This window comes from Macaca thibetana, chromosome 8 (assembly GCF_024542745.1).
Source record: "Macaca thibetana thibetana isolate TM-01 chromosome 8, ASM2454274v1, whole genome shotgun sequence".
Classification (NCBI taxonomy): Eukaryota; Metazoa; Chordata; class Mammalia; order Primates; family Cercopithecidae; genus Macaca; species Macaca thibetana.
Window position 1 is genome coordinate 89,680,185 of NC_065585.1, and position 23,860 is coordinate 89,704,044.

General features: G+C 39.8%; 1 long non-coding RNA gene across 2 annotated transcripts in view; it reads left to right on the forward strand.

Moving 5' to 3' along the window:
* LOC126961738 (uncharacterized) overlaps positions 1-22,934 on the forward strand; it is a 72,747-nt gene extending 49,813 nt beyond the window's left edge. Inside the window, exons 5-6 of one of the 2 annotated variants that reach the window (XR_007728407.1) lie at positions 17,338-17,509; positions 22,888-22,934. This is a non-coding gene — a long non-coding RNA (uncharacterized LOC126961738). Of the gene's footprint in view, positions 1-17,337; positions 17,510-19,718; positions 20,041-22,887 lie in introns of those variants that run through there. The other variant, XR_007728406.1, reaches the window with a different exon arrangement.
* Positions 22,935-23,860: the final 926 nt, after the last annotated feature.

Here is a 23,860-nt window from a genome sequence, read left to right on the forward strand (position 1 = left end):
AATTTTTGTATTTTTTAGTAGAAACGGGATTTCTCCGTGTTAGCCAGGATAGTCTTGATTTCCTTCTCACCTTTGGCCTCCCAAAGTGCTGGGATTACAGGTGTGAGCCACCAGGCTCGGCCCTACGGATGTAAATTTCTTAATAACGTTGGGGCCATTTAAATGATATAGTTCATATTGGGTGATTTGTGGTAGTTCCTGCTTTTTGAGAAATTCGTTCACTTCATCTAAGTTGTTAAGTTTACATTTGTGAGGTTGTGCATAGCATTTCCTTATTATATTTTTGGTGTGTAAGGTCTGCAATGATATCCTATGCTTAATTCCTGAATTAGTAATTGTGTCTTCTATCTTTTATTTCTTTGTCAAACCTGTGAAAGATTTGACAATTTTATCAGTTTTTCAAAGTACCAAGTTCTTATTTAACTGATTTCCTCTATTGATTTTTTTTCCATTTTTAACTTCATTGATATATGCTTTTTTACAACTTATTTCTTTCTGTCTGCTTGGGCTCATTTTGATCTTATATTTCTAGTTTATTGAGGTAAAGGCTTAGATTATTGGATTAAAACTTTTTATCTCCTAATGTAAGCATTTAGTGTTGCAAATTTCCTTCAGCATTGCTTTACCTGTGTTCTGAAAGTTTTGATGGTCTGTATTTTAATTTTCATTGATTTAAATGTAATTTTCATTTTTCCCCTGAGTCTTTCTCGTTGACTCATGACTTATTTAGAAGTGTGTTGTTCGGTGTTTGGAGATTTACTTTCTGCTTTTGATTTCTAGTTTCATTCCATTGTGGTAACAGTCCACTCGGAATGATTTAAATTCTTTTAAATTTGTTGTGGTTTGTTTCATGACTCAGGATATGTTTTATCTTAGTATATGTTCCTGGGGCACTTGAAAAGAGTATCTATTCTGTTGTTAGGTAATAACTGAACATTCTATTAATGACATTCTAAAAACTGACATTCTATTAATGTCAGTTGGTGTGTTATTCTTCTTTATCCTTGGATTTTCTGTCTAGCTGCTCTGTCAGTAATTGAAAGAAGGATGTTGGTGTCTCCACATATAATTGTGGATTTGTCTGTTTCTCCTTCCATTCTATCGGTTCTGGCTTCACATATTTTGCAGTTCTATTGTTTGGTGGATACACCAGGATTGCTATGCTTCTTGGTGGTTAGATCAAGAAGTGATTTTATGTAATGGCCCTCAATGTCCCTGTAATCCTCCTTGACTTGAAGTCTACATTATCTGGTACTAATATAGCCACCCTGCTTAATCTTGATTAGTGTTTTGATGGTATACCTTTTTTCACCCTTTTACTTTAACCTATCTAGATCATCATATTTGAAGAGAGTTTTTTGTAGACAGAATATGGTTAGGTCATGGTTTTTTTTTTTAAATTAAATTTACCAGTCTCTGTCCTTGAATTGATGCATTTAATGGAGTTATTGGCATTATAGGGCTTACATCTGCCATTTTATTTTTTGTTTTCTGTTTGTTCTGTTTTGTGTTTCTCTGTTTCCTTTTCCTATCTTTTTTGAGTTATTTGAACTTGTTTTTATAATTCCAGTAATTCTATTTATCTATAGATTTTTTGAGTATATCTCTTTATATAGGTTTGTATGCAAAGATTTTCAGTGGCTTATATATCACATATTTGTGTATTTATGTGTGTGTTTGTGTATGTGTATATATGGCTTATTTCAGTCTCCTGATTCCACCAGCTTGAGTGATGTGTAGAAATCCATCTCTTTATTCTCCCATTTATAATTGTTTGTGTGTTTCCTCTACACACATTCAGAATCACATTAGTCAAGTGTTACAATGTTTCTTTCAACTTTCAAAGATAATTTAGAAAAGTCAGGAAGAAGAAAATTAATATTCATTCATATATTTTCTCTTTATCTTGTTCTTTCTTCTGTCCTAATGTATCAAGAGCCTCTCATTTATTATTTCCTTTCTGTTTAGAGAACTTCTTTCCCCATTCTTTTAAGGTAGGTATGTGGGCAAGAAATTATCTCATTTTTCCTTCATTTGACAATGACTTGACTTCCCCTTCATTCCTGGAGGACATTTTCACTGACTATAGAATTCTAGTTGACAATTCTTTTATTTCAGCTCTTGAAAATATTGTGCTGCGGCCGGGCGCGGTGGCTCAAGCCTGTAATCCCAGCACTTTGGGAGGCCGAGAAGGGCGGATCACAAGGTCAGGAGATCGAGACCACCCTGGCTAACATGGTGAAACCCCGTCTCTACTAAAAAATACAAAAAACTAGCCGGGCGAGGTGGTGGGCGCCTGTAGTCCTAGCTACTTGGGAGGCTGAGGCAGGAGAATGGCGTAAACCCGGGAGGCAGAGCTTGCAGTGAGCTGAGTTCCGGCCACTGCACTGCAGCCTGGGGGACAGAGCGAGACTCCGTCTCAAAAAAAAAAAAAAAAAAAAAGAAAATATTGTGCTGCTTCATCTGGGCTCCACGTTTTCTAATAAGAAGTCTGCTGTTGTTCAAATTGCTTTTTTTTAAAAAAAGTTAACTTTTCTTTCTCTCTAACTTTTTTCAAGTGTTTTTCCTTATTTTTGCTTTTTAGAGCTTTGACAACAATGGGCTTTTATATAGATTTCTTTGGATTAACCCTGTTTCGATCATATAGCTTCTTAAATCTATAAGCATATGTCTTTTGCCAAATTTGGTGAATTTTCAGCCATTATTTTCTGCAAATATTTTTAGCTACTTTCCTCCAGGGACTCTAATGACATAAGTATTAGATCTTTATTATTGTGGTTCTTCAGGTCCCTAAGGCTCTAAACTTTTTTTTTTTTTCTTGTCTGTTTCCTTCTGTTATTCAGCTTGGGTAGTTTCTCTTGTTCTGTCTTCCAGTTCACTGATTCTTTCCTCCATTCTGCTCTTGAGCTCATTCATTGAGTTTTGTATTTTGGTAGCTGTATTTTCTAAGTGCTAAAATTTCCATTTGGTCTTCTTTCTATCTTGTGTTTCTTTGCTGAGATTTTCTATATTTTCATTAATTTCAAAGTTGTTTATAATTGCTCATTGGATCATTTCACCATGAGTGCTTTAAAATCCTTTTCAGGCTGGACATAGTGACTCACACCTGTAGTCCCAGCACTTTGGGAGGCTGAAGCAGGATGATTGCTTTAGGATTTGGAGACCTAGAATTGCCTAGGAGTTTGACACCAGCCTAGGCAACAAAGAAAGACCACATCTCTACAAAAAAGACAAAAATTAAACAGGTATAATGTGCACCTGTAGTCCCAGCTAGTTCAGAGGCTAAGATGGAAGGATTGCTTAAGCCCGGGACATTGAGGCTGCAGTGAGCTATAATCATACCCCTGCACTCCAGCCTGGGTGACAGACAGCAAGGCCCAAAAAGTAAAAATAAAAATAAAAATAGTAAAATAGAATGCTTGTCAGATAATTCTAACATCTCTGCCATGTTGGTGTTTTTGTCTGTTGATTGTTTTTTCTCATTTAAGTTGATTCTTAGCATAATGAGTGATTTCTAGTTACATAATACTTTGGGTATTATGTTATAAAACTCTGGATCTTATTTAAATCCTTTGTTTTATGTGGCCTTTTCTGATACCACTCTAATAAGAGTAGGGGTGGGGGTCACTGCCTCATGACTGCCAAGTAGGGGGTGGAAGTACAGTTTCCCCACTTGGCCTGTATTGACACTGGAGTGAGTGATCCTCACTACAACCAGGAGGGATAGGAGCTACTGCCCTTTGTTGGGTCTCCACAGGCAACACCTTGGCTGGGAGTGGCAGGAGTGCTTTCTCATTGTGCCCCACGTGGCCTCTGCTCACGCCATGGGGAGGGGTATCCTTGCTGCCCCTGAGTGGTGGTGACGGTCCTGACGCTTCACTGATCCACCTCTGATAGGGGAAGGAAGGGCACCTCATTACCGCCAGGTGAATTGGAAGTCCAGGATCCCAATGTGGTCTTCATTGTCATCTTGTGGAAAAGGGACCTCATTACCCTCCAGTGGGAATGAGAGTTTTGGCTTTCTCCTCCTTCTTCTCTGATAGCACTCTGCTCAGGGCATTCAGGAAAGATATTATTATGGTCCGGGCAGTGTGGAAATATGGCCTCTCCATTCAGCCTTTGGTGGCAGGGGGTGGAGAAGCAGACGCATTTTTTTCTGTGGTGTTTGGCAGGAGTAAGTGGTCATTGTTTGAAAGCTTGTCTGTCTTTGTAGGCTGCCCTTTCCTTGTCATTTGTCTGGAGGGAGCAGAAATTTTATTTGGGTTGTTGGCCTTTCCAGGTGTTAGCCTGTCCACTATTCAGCCTGACATATGTGAGGCAAATAAAAAACGCAGGGTTGTTCCTCAGGCCCTAGTGTCCCCATGTCCCTGTTAGTCTTCCATCTCCATCTTTCAGAACCTTCCTGTGGTTGTTCTGCATACACGGTCCAGGACTTTTAGTTGCACTAAGTGGCAGGAATATGCAAAAGTATTCCTACTCCATCTTTCCAGATGCCCACGTTCCCCACTCCCCAAGTCACATTCTTGTATTTAGTTTAGATTTTTCATTTGTTCTGGCTTTTGTTGAAACTTTAGGAATATTTACCATGTGTCTTCTGACAAAATTATATACGGTAACAATAAATGCAAAATAAATATAAAACCTGTGAGAGTCAAAATATTCAAGAAAAAGGAAATATGTTTTCCCTTTGTTTCAATCAAGTCTTTATCTGGGCAGTGCCGCACGCAACCACCGCCTCCTGGGTCCATGCAATTCTCTTGCCTCAGCCTCCCAAGTAGCTGGGATTACAGATGTGCACCACCATGCCTACCTAATTTTTGTGTTTTTAGTAGAGATGGGGTTTCACCATGTTGGTCAGGCTGGTCTTGAACTCCAGACTTCAAGTGATCCACCCACCTCGGACACCCAAAGTGCTGGGATTACAGGCATGAACCACCGCACCTGGCCCCCGGACAATAACTAAGAAACCAAAAAGAAATAGTTCTAGTAAATAAAAATGTTTATTTTATTTTATGTATTTATGTATTTATTTTTGAGATGGAGTCTCGCTCTGTCGCCCAGGCTGGAGTGCAATGACGCGATCTCAGCTCACTGCAAGCTCCACCTCCTGGGTTTATGCCATTCTCCTGCCTCAGCCTCTCGAATAGAATAGCTGGGACTACAGGTGCCCACCACCACACCCGGCTAATTTTTGTATTTTTAATAGAGAAGGGGTTTCACCATATTGGTCAGGCTGGTCTCGAGTTCCTGACCTCAGGTGATCCACCTGCCTCAGCTTCCCAAAGTGCTGGGATTACAGGCATGAGGCACCAATCCCGGCTGCTAGTTTGATCAGATAATAGTCTCTAAACTTATTTTTATTTCTGAGTAGCACAGGAAAATGTAGCAGGACTTTCTAGCAAGAGAAAATGTTCACATAATCTTAATAGCTAACATCTAACTAGATACAAGATAGGTGGCAGGGCATCCGTCTCACCTAATTTCCAATATTGGTGTCTCAGTGGCAAGGCATTTATATTTTTGCTTTCCTGAATTTTTAATTGAAAAGGAGATTGAAATCTAAATTAATGTTTGGGTAAAACAGCATCTAAATGATAATGAGCATACCTATTCATTTGTTGTTAGGCAGTTGAGTATCATTTAGATCAAGATTAAACTGAGAACTCTACAATGTGATTTTCTACTTAACTTTACCTTCCTAGACACTGCTCTGAAGATGAACTGGTTCTAGAACACACCCAATGTTTTGAAAGCCTTTAGATCCAGACACTCATGATTTTTCATTTTTAATTATTTATGCTTCATTTACATGATCATTGCTGTCACTGGTTTGGATGTGTCTGAATTAATCAGACACTTTTAATATCAAACTAATTACTTAAAACAGAAGAACATATAATTGTATACCACAAAATGCAACTTCTTTGCTTATGATATTGTAGCAGAGTCAGTGAAAGCTTTTGTTGGTCCTGTGGTTCATAAAGTACTTCATGCCAGAGTCTGCAATATCTATTGTTCATAAGAATTATTAAACTATCAAGACTTTTTCAAGGTTGCTAATAGCACATAGTCCATAACTTAATTGGTTATAAACAGATGACACTGATTCACTTCCTTTGACAAAAGTAATAAAATTAAAGCTATATAATTATAAATTAGATAACAATGTACATACTCATAAGCACCAGCAGATCAGATTATCATACCATGGAAACAATGCAGAGTAAGTATGAAAAATTATAAAATCCATAAGAGGTAAGCAGTTTGTTATTTGCAATTGGATGACACTGGGATCTTTTGAGAACAGTATTAAATGGATTTAATAAGTATCCAGGCATACCTGAACTTCCAATTGTGTTTTCTAATTAAACAAGATGAGATGCAGGAATAGTCTGTTCTGTACACGATGCTGGGTTTTGTGATAACTTTTACATGCATGGATCATCCAATTTAACTTCACAATCTCTCTCAGAATTTAAGTTTTGTTGTTGCTGGAGTGAATGCATTATTTTCTTTTTCCAAATTCTCCCAATAAGTAAGCTCCAAAATAAAATCAAGTTCTGCTGACTCCAGCATTGCCTGTTATGCTGAGTCTAGTCCAAACTTTTTTATTTGCTATACAGTGGAAACAGTTATGATGCTCTCTGACAACAACAATAACAACAAAAATGCTTGGCTATATCACTTCTCTTCCAAATCTGTTTTAGAAAAGTATGAACAAATTAGTAATTTTTATAAGAAAGATTTTTTTTTTTTTTAAGAAGGAGAAAAAGAAGAAGAAATCACCTGTAATTTTTAGTGTAACCAGCAAATATTCTTTCATTTCTGGGCATGTCTGAGTCAGAAACAGCAGTTCTTGGCAGGTGAAATGGCTCACGCCTGTAATCCCAGCACTTTGTGAGGCCAAGGCAGGTGGATCACAAGGTCAGGAGTTCAAGACTAGCCTGAACAAGATGGTGAAACCCCTTCTCTACTAAAAATACAAAAATTAGCCAAGCATGGTGGTGGGCGCCTGTAATCCCAGCTACTCAGGAGGTGGAGGCAGAGAATTGCTTGAACTTGGGAGGCGGAGGTTGCAGTAGTGAGCCGAGATCCCAGCACTGCACACCAGCTTGTGTAACAGAGTGAGACTTCGTCTCAAAAAAAAAAAAAAAAAAAAAAAAAAAGAAAAAAAAATAGTTCTTTTGTATCCACTGGTGACTTTCTCACAGTAATATTTTCCAAGTGCCAGTCAAGACCTTGCCCTTTTTCATGTCCACTGTTTGCAAAAGTGCAAAGGCAACTGCTTCTGTTCTAAACACATTCACCTGCCAGAGTTTACATCACGGTTAACAAAGACAAAATCTTCCTCTGTACCCCGAGAGACGCGTGGCCAAACTTTCATTCTAGGAAAATCAGCTGACTCCAGACTGGGAGCTGAGTCATGAGCTACAGCCTCCTCTCTTTGTGAGATAAACTTGAAAACTTATGAATATTTTACATACTAGTGGATGTGTAAGCCTTTCCAGGGCAAACATCACCAACTCTCCACAAAGTTAGAGTTTCAACGATTAATGCAAGAACCTTTCATCAGAAACCTCTTGGAAGAGGTGTTTCCAAAAATCAAGGAAACCACAACTCAATCCATCAGTGGTTCTGACTTTTAGAGTGTACGGGCCAATGATGTACCACCTAAAATGAAGACATAGACACCCTTGCCATTAAGTTCTTCCATTTAAAATTCAATCTAAACTGGTCACTAATTGAGATTAACCAGACACATTATTGGCAGGAGAAAAGCAGGCAGAAAAAATGAACAAATATATATTGAAGGCCATTATATGTATTTTTATCATTTAATTCTCATGACAGTCCTATAAGATTGATACTTTTCTACTTTGCCAATGAGACTACAGTCTCGGAGAGATTAAATAATTTGCCGAAATTTGAAAATTTGGTCACTTAGTAAGTGACCAAAAATACAGAAACAACGTTAAGAGTTTTCAATTATTAAGCATCTCTGACTGTGTTAGATACTGTGAGTGTAGTCCTTACATAACCCTGCAAGTTATTTCTCATTTGACAGATGAGTGAGTTAAGGCTCAAAGGGGTTAAGTGATTTGTCCAGTCAGGACTCTGGGCAACTGAAAGTCTTACGGTGACCAAGTCACGACTCTGAGGGATGCTCTACCTGACCCCAGAGCTCATTATTCCTCCACTAGGTCCCACTGCTTTCTATCTGCATGACTTCAAGACATACTGCTTGCCATGGTGTCATTGTGATTCCCGGCTGCAAATGCTTGTAATAAAAAATATCAAGTGTAGAATCTCTGAGCTCTGTGTGGCAGCTCAACTTAATTTGAAAGCCACACATTATTTCTGAAAAAGAAATTTTGAGCAGTTTGCTAGTAAAATATAAGGCAAAGAAGTGGGAATACAACTTGCATTGCCCACTTCATGTTGATTTGTTGCTTCTAAGGCAATTTACCATTCTGGGAAGAGGAGGGAGCTGTTGGTTTGGGGGAGTCCAGTGTGAATTTCAATCTAGGCTGCTCTCAGTGACTTAACTTTCTCATCTGTAAAATTATGTGATTTGATTTAATAATAAAACTAAGATCCTTCCAAATTTTAGAAAATGCTATTTACAATATCTAATGAAGCAGGGCTGCTGTTATACCATTTATAATGGGTTTCACTCTGAAATATATAATGTATAACAACTTTAGTGTTCCTTAGTAAATTAACCACTCTTCTCCAAAAAAAGAAAAAGGAAAAACCCACATTCTTTTCTAAACTTTAAAGCACCCTGAGAAAATCACTTGAAGATTTTTTTATATATATGTCACTATTCATAAAACAAAATGAATAGTATAAACTTGATGCTTTTATGTTTAAAAGGTAGTAAGTCCAAAAACACTATATCAATCTGGAACATTTTTATGGTAATGATTTGTCATTTCATTTAACGAAATTTCGATATTAAGTATGGCTCCTTGAGTAGTTTATTTTATCCCAGAATACAGGATTGTCTGTTGTTGCTAAGACACTGATAGCAGATGACATTCAAACCAATGGCAGCTTATCTTTGAGCACAGAAAAGTGAGCATTAGATATGGAAAGTAGTGGTCAAATAGCTGCACTTGTAGATATCACACAGAATCGTGTAAGCAACACAAAATAAAAATTAACAAACTTCCTCTCTACATATTCATATGAAACATTCAAACAGAGAGCAATTATAAAAAGTAACCAAAGTTACTTTAATCTTTTAAAGTAATTTAATCTTAAAGTAGTTATTTAATCTTTCTATTTATTTCTGTGCTCTTGTGGGACTTACCCACTCAATACCTTATTTGTTGGGTATATGAAGGCTACCATGAAGTATCCCTGAAGAATTTGGCAATAAAAGAATTCCGAGAGTGAAGAATAAAATCAAAATATAATGAATTGGAAAAGAAATTAGAAAGTCATCTTGGAAAGAGATGATGGCTGTTACACCAGCATGGTTTGATTGCAGCTGAACATTGACAGAATGTCTGCTTGTCAACAAGAAGAGGGTATGGCCATCCATGAAGACAGCAGCAGAAGCCATGGCTGCTATTTCTAGAGCTGTCTGTAGCCATGTCAGCATCCCAGGAGTGTGTGTGGCATAACGGAAAATAAATGTTTGGTCTTTGTCCCCAGTTGCTGGCACAGAGCTCCTAAAATCCTTGAAATTTCCCAAGTGATAAGGATGATAAAACCTCTTGTCTTAGTCCTACCAAGCCCCTATCAACCGCACCTGAGTTTATGCTAATAAGGTGACTCCTGGTGGGCCCCTAGATAGTGTTAGGATGAGAGCTGGTCACCAGAAAAACCAAAATATAATTAAAGAATTGAAATTGTCAGCCCATTCCTCAACCTCTGGGGATGGGAGAGGAGCTGAAGATTGAATCACCAATGGCTAATTTACTCAATCATGCGTGTATGTAATGCAACCTCCATAAAACCCCCGAAATGATGGTACAGAGAGCCTCTGGCTTGGGGAATGCATAAGGTACTGTGAAGGTGACATGCTTGGAGAGGTCATAAGAGCTCTGCATGGCCTCCCCACTCCCCTTACCCCCTGTATCGCTTCCATTAGGCTGTCCTGAATTGTATCTTTCCTAATAAACCAGTAATTGTAAGTATTTCCCTGCATTCTGTGGGTTTCTCTAATGAATTATGAAAATGAAGAAGGGTCATGGGAGCCTCTGGACTTATAGCTGTGACAGACAGAACTGCAGGTACCCTGGGGAGCTGATAGCTAAGGCAAGGGCAATCTTCAGGTGAGCCTGTTAACCTGTGGGGTCTGTACTAGCTCTGGATAATTAGTGTATTATTCTACTTGAGCTTCCATAGGAAAATACCATAGACTGGGTGGCTTAAATAAAAAGCAATATACTTTCTCACAGCTCTGGAGGCTTGAAGTCTAAGATGAAGGTGCCAGCAGGGTTGGTTTCTGGTGAGGACTCACTTCCTGGCTTGCAGACAGCTGCCTTCTCCCTGTGTCTTCATGTGGCCTTTCTTTGGCGCATGCATGCGGGAAGAGAGAGAGAGGCAGACAAATATCTGGTGCTTCTTCTTATAAGGACACTAATCCTATCATATCAGAGTCCTAACTTTAATTACTTTTTTTACTCCACATACAGCTACACTGAGGGTTAGGGTTTCAATGTATGAATTGGGGAAGGGACACAAATATTCAGTCCATAACAGCCAGTGTCTGAGAACTGGATAATTGGTGTTAGAAAATATATTATATGTTTGATGTCAGGGAAAAAAACCACTCAGGATGGAAACAAAAGTTATCTTTGGGAAAAAAAGCTCATCTTCGGATTGGAAAAACATACCTATGGGCTCTTTTGGTTGGAGATATGGGCTCTTTTGGTGGAGGAATTAGTTTGGAAAGATAGGATGAGATCATGAGAAGCTTAATTGCTCTTCAGCTCCCATTACGATGGCCCATCCAGTGCCTCAGCCTTTCAGTACTTTGACCTCTTTCTGCAAAAAGATTTTCTTCTCTCCACCTCAGCCAACACTCTCAAAGTCACTCCCTGGATTACTCATGCCTTGAAACTGATCCACCCCTGAGTATTCCACATACTTCCACAGCTGTCTTGCCTTTCATGGCCTTGCCTTCCTACTTGTTCCTGGTATGTGGTGTTTCAGCTGCAGTGGGCCTTCGAGAAAGCCTCAGTTGTGTCCCAGTCATCCAACTTTCCCTTCCGCTGTCCTTGTTTCCTTCCTTATCCAACTTTGATTCCATAGACCTCCTTTTAGAGACAGTTTGGTCAATATCCGGACTGTCTTTTCCTTCTTTTCATCATGGCCTTCTGGAGAAAACCTGGATTAACCCTTCTATCTGCTTTCTTCCCATCTACTCTTCATCTTCACCACCCCTGCAAGAACACTGCAAAGCACACTGTGGTGTCACTGCAGGCTGAGGACCACCAGCTGAACCTGGACCCACCACACTGCATCTCTCCACCAATTCCAGTGACCACTTCAAAATGTTTCCACTTTCCTCCAACCTACAACTCAACCTAACTACTCTCTCACTAAGCAAACACTTAACCTTCTACTTAGAAAAAGCTGAAGCTATCATTTGAAATACTCTTTACCATCCAAACCTGTCACCTGACCTGTGTCTAGAAACACCCACATTCAGCTAGGCATGGTGACTCATGCCTATAATCCCAACACTTTGGGAAGCTGAGACGGGAGGATCATTTGAGTCCAGGAGTTCGAGACCAGCCTGGGCAACATGGCAAAACTCTGTCACTACAAAAAATACAAAAATCAGCTGGGCATGGTGGCATGTGTCTCTAGTCTCAGGTACTCAGGAGGCTGAGGTGGGAAGATCGCTTGAGCCCAGGAGGCAGAGGTTGCAGTGAGAGGAGATTGTGCCACTGCACTCCAGCCTGGAAACAGAGTGAGACTCTATCTCAAAATTGAAGAAACACCCACTTTGTTCCTGCCATATTTCAGCAGAGTCCCTCCTGCTATCCACGGGTAATCTCTGCACCAGTGTTTTAAGCCTCAGGGACCTGAAGTCGTCAATTATTCTCTCTCTAGTATAATCCATGTCTACCAACCTTATTATTGCCATCTTCATTTATAACAAAAAACCTTTCTTTATCACACATCACTGTCTAAACACTGTCCTTTTGCTTCGCTTGTGCTTTATAGAACTCTTCTGGTGAACAAGTTGTTTATGAACTGCTGGTTCTTGCAGCTCACATTTAGACCCTTAGCTCTTCTCATCTCCCCTTGACTCTTTGTACTGTCTTCCTAGACAATCTCATCTACCCTTAACTACCTCTTCAAGTCAAATATTGCTTAAATAAGTATAGCCCAGATCTCACTCCTGAGCTCCAGTCAACATATCCGGCCAATAACCCCACTTGGATGTCTCAGAGTCATCTCAAAGTCAACATGACCGACGTTCACCCCATGACTTTAGCCTCTAAATTCTGCTCTTCTCTGAGAATGCCCTATTTTAATTTAATGATACTTTCATCTTTTCAGATGTGCAATTTCAAGTCTAGTGATCATGCTTGTGGCTTTTCTCTCTTTTACTGATAATCTCCAAATCCATCACTGATTCCTGTTGATATTCTCCCCTTAATAATTCTCAAATCCTTCCCCGTCTCCCCACTTTGGTTGGCAGTTGTTCCTAATTCTAACATCCATCATCTCCTGATTGTACTATCTTCTTGTACAGACTCTGGTCCACCTCCAGCTCATTCTCCATGCTGCAGGTAAAGTGACTTTTGTATTTTTATTTTTTCAAATCTCAAATCTGAGCTTTAGCAATCCTCTAAATTCCTGCATGGTCTGGCCTCTCTGCCTCTCCCACTGGCCTCACTGTGTGGGCTTACACCATTCTCCTCCACCTCTCTGCTCTTAGTCACACTAGACTTCTTAGATTCCCATATGATCCAGGCACCTTCCCATGCAGTGCCTTCCTCTGCCTGGGGGGCTGTGCCTCTCCACCTGCCCCTCTCTCTAGCTTTTAATCCTGCTTGTCCACTGATTGATATTTCATGACTCCCTGCCAGAGGAGTCCTCTTGTGCCCAGATGCCATTGTTAAATGTTCCCAAATGCCATGTTTCTTTTCTTGGAACACTAACCTCACTTTGTAATCATGCACTCATTTGTAAAATTATGTTTATGAATACTTCCTAAGAACATGGGCCATATTTTTTCTTCCCCCTCCATAGTATTTGGTACACAGTAGGCATTTAATAAACATTTTCTGGAAATGATAGCACCATCATAGAATGTGGCTGGAATTTTTCTCTGGAGAAGGAATTTTGCTATTGTTTTTACATATGGGTTGGAGAGGGTAGCTTGAGAACTTTGGGGGCTGAAGAGAGCAAGAGAGAAGATAGAAAAGAGGCCTCGAATCTGAGTAGGACAGGGGTTTCAACAACATGCTGGTGGAGAAATTGCCACTAACGGATAGTCTGTGATGGACCATGGTCAGTGCTCTTTGGGAGCAGTGATATCTGGTTGATTATTTTTTCCTTTCCTGTTTTGAAATTCCCTCAACAGATTTCCTGCAAACTAGTTAACCAGTACAATCAAGTGACCCTCTTGTAAGGGAGAAAGAGGAAGGATGTAATGATGGGACGGAACTAGTGCTAGCTAAAGCAACATACAGGGATAGTAATAAGATGGCAAGCAGTGACTAGCAAGGCAACTTGGGAGTAGTTTAGAGTGAGAGATAATAAATGACAAGCAGGACAAGAAATTCTCAGAAATATTTGAGAGGTGGCTGAATTCTTTATAGTCACGCCATGTGGGAGCCATAAAGTATTTTAAATTTGGTTATTAAAAGGAAGGTGTGATCTCAGAAGATTATAAAACTCAGAATAATCATGTTATACAAAGAGGAAGAATAGCTAAAGATTCAAATATTGCTGGTGCCTGCTCATTTAGCCGATAGACACAAGAATGTTATTCCATTGGCAACTGACAACCATGGAGATGAATTCATCAGACTAGCTTAATCTGATGCCATTAAATATTCAAATCATTTATTGATTTTCCCTTGATCTGACTCCAGGCTTATCCAGCAAACTTTTGATTATATCTGGTTTTCCACAGGAGATAATCAGGAGACACTGCCCTTCAGTGTTTATGACAGTTCATTTCTCACTGTGAGTTAATACATCGATGTTCTGATTTTATCCATCAATCTCACGCATGCATTTATTTTTAGATAAAGCTGCTCTCCATTTGTGGTTGGAACCAACTTTCAAAGCTAACAGGTAGAGGACCTTGAACTGTCTACCAAGGAAAAGCCATCCTCTGCAGCCTTGTCTAAATGGGGCCTTTCCCAAAGGCTCCTCCTCTTTCCCACATGAGTATTGTCTCTGTTCCTCTCCCCTGCATACAGGATCTGTGTTTAAAAAAAATTTTGTTATGAAAAGAAGTATAAACATGATCTCTTAATTTAAGAGTTTACAGCCCAGTTAGGAAGAAGAAGCATCTTTACAAGTACTTTCACTTATTAAAAATATTTAGTAACTGAATGGTACTATACAAGAAGTGATATAGAAAATAATCACTAAAACAAATAAAAGTATTTTTAAAATAAGGTAAAATAACTGCTTGTGTGATTCAAAAGCAGGCAGTGAATTTCAGTTAAAGAAATCAGAAGCAGCTCCACAGAGGGTGTGAACATTGAATTTGACTTGAAGGAGGAAACAAATTTCACTAGGAAGGGATTTTAGAAGACCAGAGAGAGCAAGAGTGGAGAGGAGAACAGGGTGAGTTCCGATTCTGCAAGAAAAACAAAACCCCTTGTCATGGGCTAAACTGTCTCCCTCCCCAACTCAAATGCTGCCGTCCTAACCTCCAGTACCTCAGAATGTCACCTTATTTGGAAATAGTGTTGTTGCAGATGTTACATTAAAATAATGCCATTAGTGTGGGCCCTTATTCAGTATGTCTGGTGTGCTTACACAGAAAGGAATTTTAAACCAGAAAGATGTATACGAAATATGGCCATCTACAAGCCAAGGAGACAGGCCTGGAACAGATCTTGCCCTCACAGCCCTCAGAAGGAACCGACCCTGCCAACACCTTGATTGTGGACTCCTGACCCCTAGAACTGGGAGGTAATGGGTTTCTACTGCCCTTTATTATGGCAGCTCCAGCAAACCAGTACACTATTCTCATAGGCGCTCCAGACATGGAAGTCCTGGGAAATAAGACCAGATAGGTATGTGGGTGGGTTTTAAAAAGGGTCATAAATGCCACACAAAGAATTTATTATTTTATTCTAAGTGTGGCAAAGGATAGGGAAATAACTGTTTACCAACCTCTTACTTGTTAACAAGTATTGTTAAACAACTTTATCCCATTTGTTTTTCGCAAGAAGCCCCGGAGAAAGTGTTAATAACACAGATATAAACAGAAGCAAAAACCATCAGAAGTAAATTACCCAGTGGCGCTCAAAAAATGTGCAGTTGGGTGAGTGAAGAAGTAACAACGCTCTGCCCTTACTTGGGCTCAACCACTCCAAAGTCTTAGCACAGTATCCACAATTTGGTAGGCATCCCATAATATCTCCCGAGCAGGTTGCCAAATGTTTTGACTCTTTGAGGAATAATAAATTTCCTACTATTTCAAGGTCAGTATCTCAAAGAGGTAGATCCGCTTCCTCCATTTTAATAGTAAGTTCATGTGAAATAAAAAGTTATATTTCAGACCAAAAAGCATATTTCCACAACTATAGCTCCATATGTGCCCTGCCTACGTGCCTTATCTTCTTTTTAAAGAACATCAATTCTTTGGTTTCTAATTCCTATTCTCCACTAGACAAAAAATAGGGCCAAGGCAAGTCTAAGAAAAGGTTTGTCTTTGGTACCACCCCCCACATTCTTATGCATTCCGCATCTTCTCCTTCTCCAGCATTTGCCATCAGGCTAGGTAGAAACCGGGTGAAGCCTTGAGAAACCTTTTCTTTTGTCAGTAAAACACGTTTTACTAAAAGACTCCTCTATTCTATGTAAGCCCACTCTGCTGGATAGAAGGATAATATATTGTCACCTAGATTTTGTAAATCCTGTTGTAATCAAACAAGAAGAGAAAGTCCTCCCATCCAGAAAAGGAAAAACACTGGTTTTCTTACTCCTTTCTGAGAAACACGATGGAACTCTGTCCATTCCACACAGCATTCCTGAATAGTGCTAGGGAGAGGGGCACTGGTGACAGATTAACATGTAAATGCTCTTTAAAAGAACCAGCTTAAACCCATTCTGGGTCTGTTCTGAGTCTTCTCTGTGCTGTGGAAGATTGATAGGGGTAGGTGCCACCATATGAAAAACTAAGGAGGCTCTTGGACAAGAAAGAAATAATTCACCCCAAAGGAAGCGAAAGTGGGAGTGCTCCAGGCAAGGTCAAAGGCTGGAGAGTGAAGGAGGATGTGAAGCCAGGGTGCTGCCTATTGCCCAGATTTCCTGAGCACTAGGGAAAGAAGACAGCCATACAAGAATGACGGAAGCCGAGAGTTTTTCCAAATCACTCTGACATCAGCATAATGGTCACAGTGGCAGCCCCAGCACTGAGGCTGAGGCAGTCTGGTGCCTGAGGCTGCAGCGGATGCCACAGGAGTCCCTGGGAGGCGGCTGCAAAGCCAGAATGCAGCCCTTGATCAAGCAGCTCCTTTTTCCTTGCCCAGTAGGAGCTGCAACCACTTCAACTGCGTGTTTCAGTCTCCAAGGACAAGAGCCTCGCTGGGCTTCTGTCTCACTTGCAATGAGCTGGAGCTCTCAAGAAGTCAGGAAAATGGTACACTTTGCCGGTAGACGTGAGCTCTTCCTTTAGATCTCACAGAAGCCCACCCTCTGGAGACGCCCAGACTTGTTGAAGGACGCCTGAAGCCAAGCGTGCTCCAGAAGAGCAGGCAGGGGCTGACTAGACAAGGGTGATTTTGTTTGTGCCGGGAACTCCCTAACTCCCGCTGCACTGGGCTTGTGTTTGTGGAACAGACAGGCACATCTCTCCATCTACTGGCCTCCCCTCGTTGCCCTTTCTCCATATCTGGTATGGCTGATCTCCCGCCATTCAAGTCTCAATTCATTTCAGCCTTTCAGAGCCACCTTTCCTGGCTCTCCACCCAACAACCAGCCCCTTCCGATGACAACTGCCTCTCTGGAGTCTTCACATCACTTAGAAATATGGCATTTTAACATGTATGTCTACTCTGTTGATCATTGCTCTTTATTATTGTGTTTTATCATCTGTTTCTCTCTTAGTGAATTTAAGCTCCGAGAAAAGAATCACCTTGCCTGTCTTTTCTTTCTTTTCTTTTCTATTTCTAGTGTGTAACACAGTGTTGGGAAAAAGGCAAGCCCTAAGTAAGAATTTGTTGGCCCTGTGAATTCTTACCATGCAGTAGTTGTGCTGAAATAACATGGGATAAACATGCAAAGCAATACACTTATTTGACCTCTTATTATGGAGTGGGCATCTAGAGTTATCCTGAGATTCAAGGTGAGTCGGATTGCTTAAAGCCAAGGCAGCACTGTTGGGGATTAGAGAGTAGCCTGGATGTAGGGTGGGGGTCCTGGAGTGCAGGGACTCCTTTGTACCATCTCTCCCTATTTCACAGACATTAGCTGTATAGGGGCGGTGGTGGTGTTCAGAAGTCCTGCCTGCCCTGTTGCAGGTGGATGCAGGAACAGCTGGTATATGCAGGCAGGCAGGTGGGTACAGGTGGGTAGAGGAGCTGCTGGAAGCCTTGATCGGGTAGCATCTTTACTCTCTCTTGGTTGGCACTAAGTAAGTACCTCCTTGGAGCCCACAAGCCCCTCCCTTGCTAGCATTTCTTCGTGCAGCAGTTACCATGGCAGCGACCTGCCTGGTTGACGTCTAAATATAGTGATAAAAGATTTCATCTGCTCTCAACTACTAAAAGACAAATTTGAGGAGCAAAGAAGAAAAAAAATAAATATTCCTGTGCCATTTTTTTGGGGGGGTGGGGAAGAGGGAAGGTTATATTTTAATTAGATGTAAAAAAAGAATGATTTATGTCTTTTTATATTTAAGAGGTTATTTGTTGCATTATCATATTGATGTTATATTAAAGTTTGGTTTTTTAAAAGGATTTTTTTTTTCGGGGAGGAGAAATAAACAAATAACTGTATTTCAGAATGACTGTTTTAGTAACTCTCAAGTAGGTAACTCATATGAAAATAACCCAGGAGAAATACCCTGTGATAGCTCAAAACATTTTAGAGGAAGGGGGAAAATACACATCTAAAAGAAAAAAAGGAATCTGTCTATCCAAAGCTACAGCCTAAAGATAGAAGAGACATTGCATTCCTTCATGGCCACAGAAAAACCTGTGTATTCAGGGGCACTCCAGAGAAGGAGCAGCCAAGATGACAATGCTTTATAGTGGTGATGTTTATTAAGGGCCCCTGGATGCAATAGAAGGATCTGTTCCTTTTCTTGTCCAGAATACTGAGCAACAACTCAAACTTTGAGAGAACTCACAAAATGTGAAGTGCTCAGTAAGAAAAGATAGTGTTGTTAAATTACTAAATTCAGTACCAGTTTGGCTCTGGAGGCATACACTGTTCACGTAAAGCAGATTAATTTACTTATAAAGCCTTTTGAACAGCATGCCAAACAACTTATCTGTTTATCTAGGGAGGTCCTTCCCAGCCCACCTGGGGAGATGCCATGGTTTATGCAGGAGCCATGGGCTTACAGTCAGAACCCTCAGGCCACAGAAGTGGGCTCTGTCTGCTTATCTCTTATCCCCAGGCTAGCTCCAAGCCTGGCATGCAAAGAGAACCTCATAATCAAGTGTCGGGCATTCGGTGAATGTTGAAAGAATCTAAACTACTGTCCTTCTGAGGCTAGTCCTGATGGTAAAATGAGGTGTGGCCAATGCTGTAACTCAGCACTGTGCAGCTCTGATGTAGGTTAATGCCACTGTAGGGAGGAGTTAACTTGGGCTGCCTGCCCTAGGGAATCTAACTCTAATGTCTTAGAAAGGAATGGTTTCAGAAGCAGCGAATGGAGCCTGTGAGCCAGGCCCATCAGCACAGTGGGTGTGAGAGGAGCTCTGGAATGGGATTGTTTCCTGTGAGGGCTGCGATGCGCTGGGCCAATATCCTTGTCTGCAGTGGTTATAGAGTCTGCAGAGGTGCTGTTGGCAGGCTGGCCTTGGATGCTTCAGATCCTGTCCTTCAGATGCTCTGTTTATAAACATCCTATTGCATGTGGCTGCCTCGATGGTGAATTGGGTGGGCGCAGTGTTCACGTGGGTGCACCACATTTGTCATCCTTACTCCACTCATCTTTTCCACGGGGTCTCACACCAACCCAAATATCCTGCCTGCACCAAAGTTTCTACCATCAAAAGGAAAAATTTTAATCAGACATAAGATGAATGAGATCAGGAGCTCTAGCATACAGCATGGGTGGTAGAAGATGTGTTCATTAATTTGATTCTGATCATCATTACACAATGTATACATATATCAAATCACTATGTTGTCCCCCTCAAATATGCACAGTCTTTACTTGTCAATTAAATACTTTAAAATAAAAAAACTGAAAAGTTAATTTCCACAAAGATATTAATCACTTAGTATATCTCAACATCAAGGAGCATTTACTTTTCAAAAGATAACTGAGAAAATAGGGCAATATTTAATCCAAAACACTAAATTGCTCATTGTCTCTGTAGCTATTTCTCAACATATGCACACAGTGATTAAACTATTCTTAGCAAGCAGACAGCTGGAGGGAGGAACTAACCACACTGACTTCAACCGGAGGAGAGTCATGGATGGGAAGAGGAGTGAAGCCCCTGGGCTTGGTGAAGACTGAAAGTGGACTTTTGGGAAACATCTCAATGTAGCCATCATTGACTCCTTTTTTGTTTGCTTGTTTGTTTTCTGTGATTCCAGTGTTACCTACATGCAGTCTCAATTTATTATTTAGTGCATCCTTAACTGAGGTTCTGTTTCTTTTTTAGGAGAAGGGGGAGAATTAAGATAAATATGAGCACTGTGTTGAATTCTTTTTATTTTTATTTTTTTTATTTTTTTTTCTTTTTTTTTAAATTTATTTATTATTATTATACTTTAAGTTGTAGGGTACATGTGCATAACATGCAGGTTTGTTACATATGTATACTTGTGCCATGTTGCTGTGCTGCACCCATCAACTCGTCATTTACATCAGGTATAACTCCCAATGCAATCCCTCCCCCCTCCCCCCTCCCCATGATAGGCCCCGGTGTGTGATGTTCCCCTTCCTGAGTCCGAGTGATCTCATTGTTCAGTTCCCACCTATGAGTGAGAACATGCGGTGTTTGGTTTTCTGTTCTTGTGATAGTTTGCTAAGAATGATGGATTCCAGCTGCATCCAAGTCCCTACAAAGGACTCAAACTCATCCTTTTTTATGGCTGCATAGTATTCCATGGTGTATATGTGCCACATTTTCTTAATCCAATCTGTCACTGATGGACATTTGGGTTGATTCCAAGTCTTTGCTATTGTGAATAGTGCTGCAATAAACATACGTGTGCATGTGTCTTTATAGCAGCATAATTTATAATCCTTTGGGTATATACCCAGTAATGGGATGGCTGGATCATATGGTACATCTAGTTCTAGATCCTTGAGGAATCGCCATACTGTTTTCCATAATGGTTGAACTAGTTTACAATCCCAGCAACAGTGTAAAAGTGTTCCTATTTCTCCACATCCTCTCCAGCACCTGTTGTTTCCTGACTTTTTAATGATTGCCATGTTGAATTCTTTTTAAAATCCTCATGCCAAATCTGTCCCCCATGCCCTTTTTTGCACCTGTAATTATTTTCCCAACTAGGACTCTCATGTGGTAACTCCAGCTCTGGCCTGCCCATTATTCTTTAGTTTCTTATGTTCAAAACCTTAAGTAGTGTCTCACTTGCTTACCTTACCATCACCCTAAACTCATATTAATGTAAAACCTGACTTAAAATAATGTAAAACATTTATTAAAGTTTGACCACTTTCTTTCTAGTTCAGTGCCGGTTATTGGGCCTTGAATGACTTCATAAGTTCCAAGAGGGGGCCCACCTCTCTTCCAGTCAGCCCACAAGCTCTGCGGGGAGCCTCCTCCTTGCTCCTTGTGCTATGCTCAGCACCATGGACAGTGCCAGGCACACGCAAATCTTGCAGCCTCTAATTCAGACTTTTAAAGTATTCTTCAATTGAGGCTATAGAGAAGATGTTCATTATACAAATTTAAGCTTTTATTTTATTTTAGACTGCATCCTCAAGAGGGTATTCTGTTTTTTTTTTTTTTTCAAAATCTTCTAATTTGTGACTAGCACAATTACACTACATTGCAATTTTTTGGTGCTGTTTTATGTTAAATGAGTATAGCAAAATACATTAGAATTTTTGTAACATTGCATTTTTTAGCTTTTATTACACAATGAATCTAAAAAAAAAAAAAAGAGTTGGCTGAGGTCTCTCCCATTGTCTGAGAGGCCCTGGCCTCAGCTGCTCTCACATTTTTATTAGCTTATGGTGTCTTGAGTGCATTACTCAGAGGAGTTCATAAGGTTCTGGTAATTGTGTACAACTTGTACCCCATCATGCCTGTGCTGCAGTTCACATTCTGGGCAAAGTCAGGGCTCAGGAGCATCATCTGACATAAGTGCTCTAAGAGCTGAAAGGTTGACCTGGTCAAATCTATTTTCTCTGTTTTGGTCGACTCTCCTTCCCCTACTGGCTCACTCACAGGCAATTATCTTTCCTACCTCTGAGCTTTTGCCCATGTCATTTCCCAATTTAAACAACCTCTCTCTGTCCGTTTTTAAAATACCCATTCAGGTCTAATGCCCACCCAGACCTTCTCCAAAGACTCTGCTGTAGATCGTTCACAATAATACAACATGGTCGGAGAATGTTGCATATTTGATATTCTTCTTTTTGTATAATTATTTGCTTCATGCTTATAGTTTTGACCCCCAAAAGCATCCCAAGTGTCCTTGAAGTAAAGAGTTATTCCTTCATTTATTTAACAAGCACACATTCTAAATCATTTATCTTCCTGGTCAAATGGAAGAAAAGGCACTGAACAAATAAACATACTTATGGATCCATGGTGATAAGCTGCAAGGAATTGAACCAAATATTATGAGCAAAACATATTGACTGAAGATATTATTAAGAGAGAAAATGACAGAAAATGATGTAGTGTAATAAATCAGGGGTGGGGAGATTCTGAGAGAGTCTTGGAAGTCACTATGAAGAGTGTAAGATTTTATTCTGAGGACACAGGAGGCCAATGAATAGATTTAAGAGAGAGAGTGACATGATCTTTTATGCATTCTGTCACATATTTCTATGAAGCAATAGACCAACTTAAAATACATGGTAAATCTTACTATTCAGTCCCCGTGAAAGAAAAGACAGCAATGGTGACTGTGTTGAGTTAGCACAGAGTACTTTTAGAAGACCACACTCAGTAGTGGCATCTACTGTTATAAGGGAACAGACTGGAAAAGACTGCAACTTGCTGTTTTGCATTCCTCTTTTCCCTGTCTACCAAAATATCAACTTAAATAATCTGGTTAATTTACATAAATGGTTACAGTTCATAGATTCAGGCTCCAGTCATTACTCCTAAACAAATTTTATTTTGAACAGAAATTTTTATCAGAAGTGATTTTTAACATGTTTAGGCTCTTTAATGAGTTGAAGCAACTTATGTCTCTTTCAGTCAAAAATAAAACTAAACACATGAAAAGTGTATTATCCTCTCTTCATGCTCTTCAAAGATGCAGCTAAGCTGAAATTATGTGATATGTATGGTTCATCTGTATATTGAAGTCTGTCTCTCTTCATCCATTCAGATACATAGATCAGCCATGATGACTCTTTGCCTTCATTCAATTGACAAGTAGGTATTAAGCACCTATGTGATATATAAAAACTGTTCTAAATGTTCCTGGGGCAAAATCCTGAAAATGGACCACAGAATGTATTATTCTTCAAACACTTTGCCTGACTTACCTCACCTATTTGTGGATCCTGAATTTGATTTTCATTGTTACCATCTATGAATATAAAACTGAATGTGAAATTTAATTTCCATTGCCCCTACAGCTGGTGTTTGGCTCACAAGGGGGAAGAATCTATCATTTTCTAAATGAGCCTTCCATCCATGGCAAATATATTTGAATGTTGATGTTTTCCATTCTCTTTTGTACCTTGCTAATCTTTGGGGTACAACAGACCTGATATTTATGTTCCCAGTAGCTGGATTGTTATATAACTAATTTAATATTTTGACAGCACTCATTTCAATGGTAAAATGTAGTTGCTGTTTACTAGCATCTTTGAGGTAGGATAAGTCTTATTAAAAATGAGAACACTTTTGTGAATGCCAATGCAACTTTCAAAATGAAAATCCCATTTTGATTACCCTTAAAAATACTTCAGCTTCTAGTCTTGGAAACATTTTTACTTGATAGCTACCTGGAACTTGGGCAAAAATGACAAATACTCCTTTTAAATATCTTTCTTCTGTCAGGGTAAACTGCTGGTTTTAAAAAATATACAAATAAATAAAAATAAGTATCTTCCTTAACTTACTAGCCCAAAGACGGAATATTTGGTCATTCATGGAGTTCATCAATCTATTTAATATAATTATCTTATAATTTTCACCATATAGTAGTTTCGTGCATTTTATTTTGTATTAAACAATTCCACTAGTTTCCAAATGCTGTTGATCAGCATGTAATAGTTTATTATAGCATAGTGGTTAAGAGTGTGGGTTTTGGAGAAAGTGGATTTGGGTTAAAGTTAGAGATAGAGTTGTTC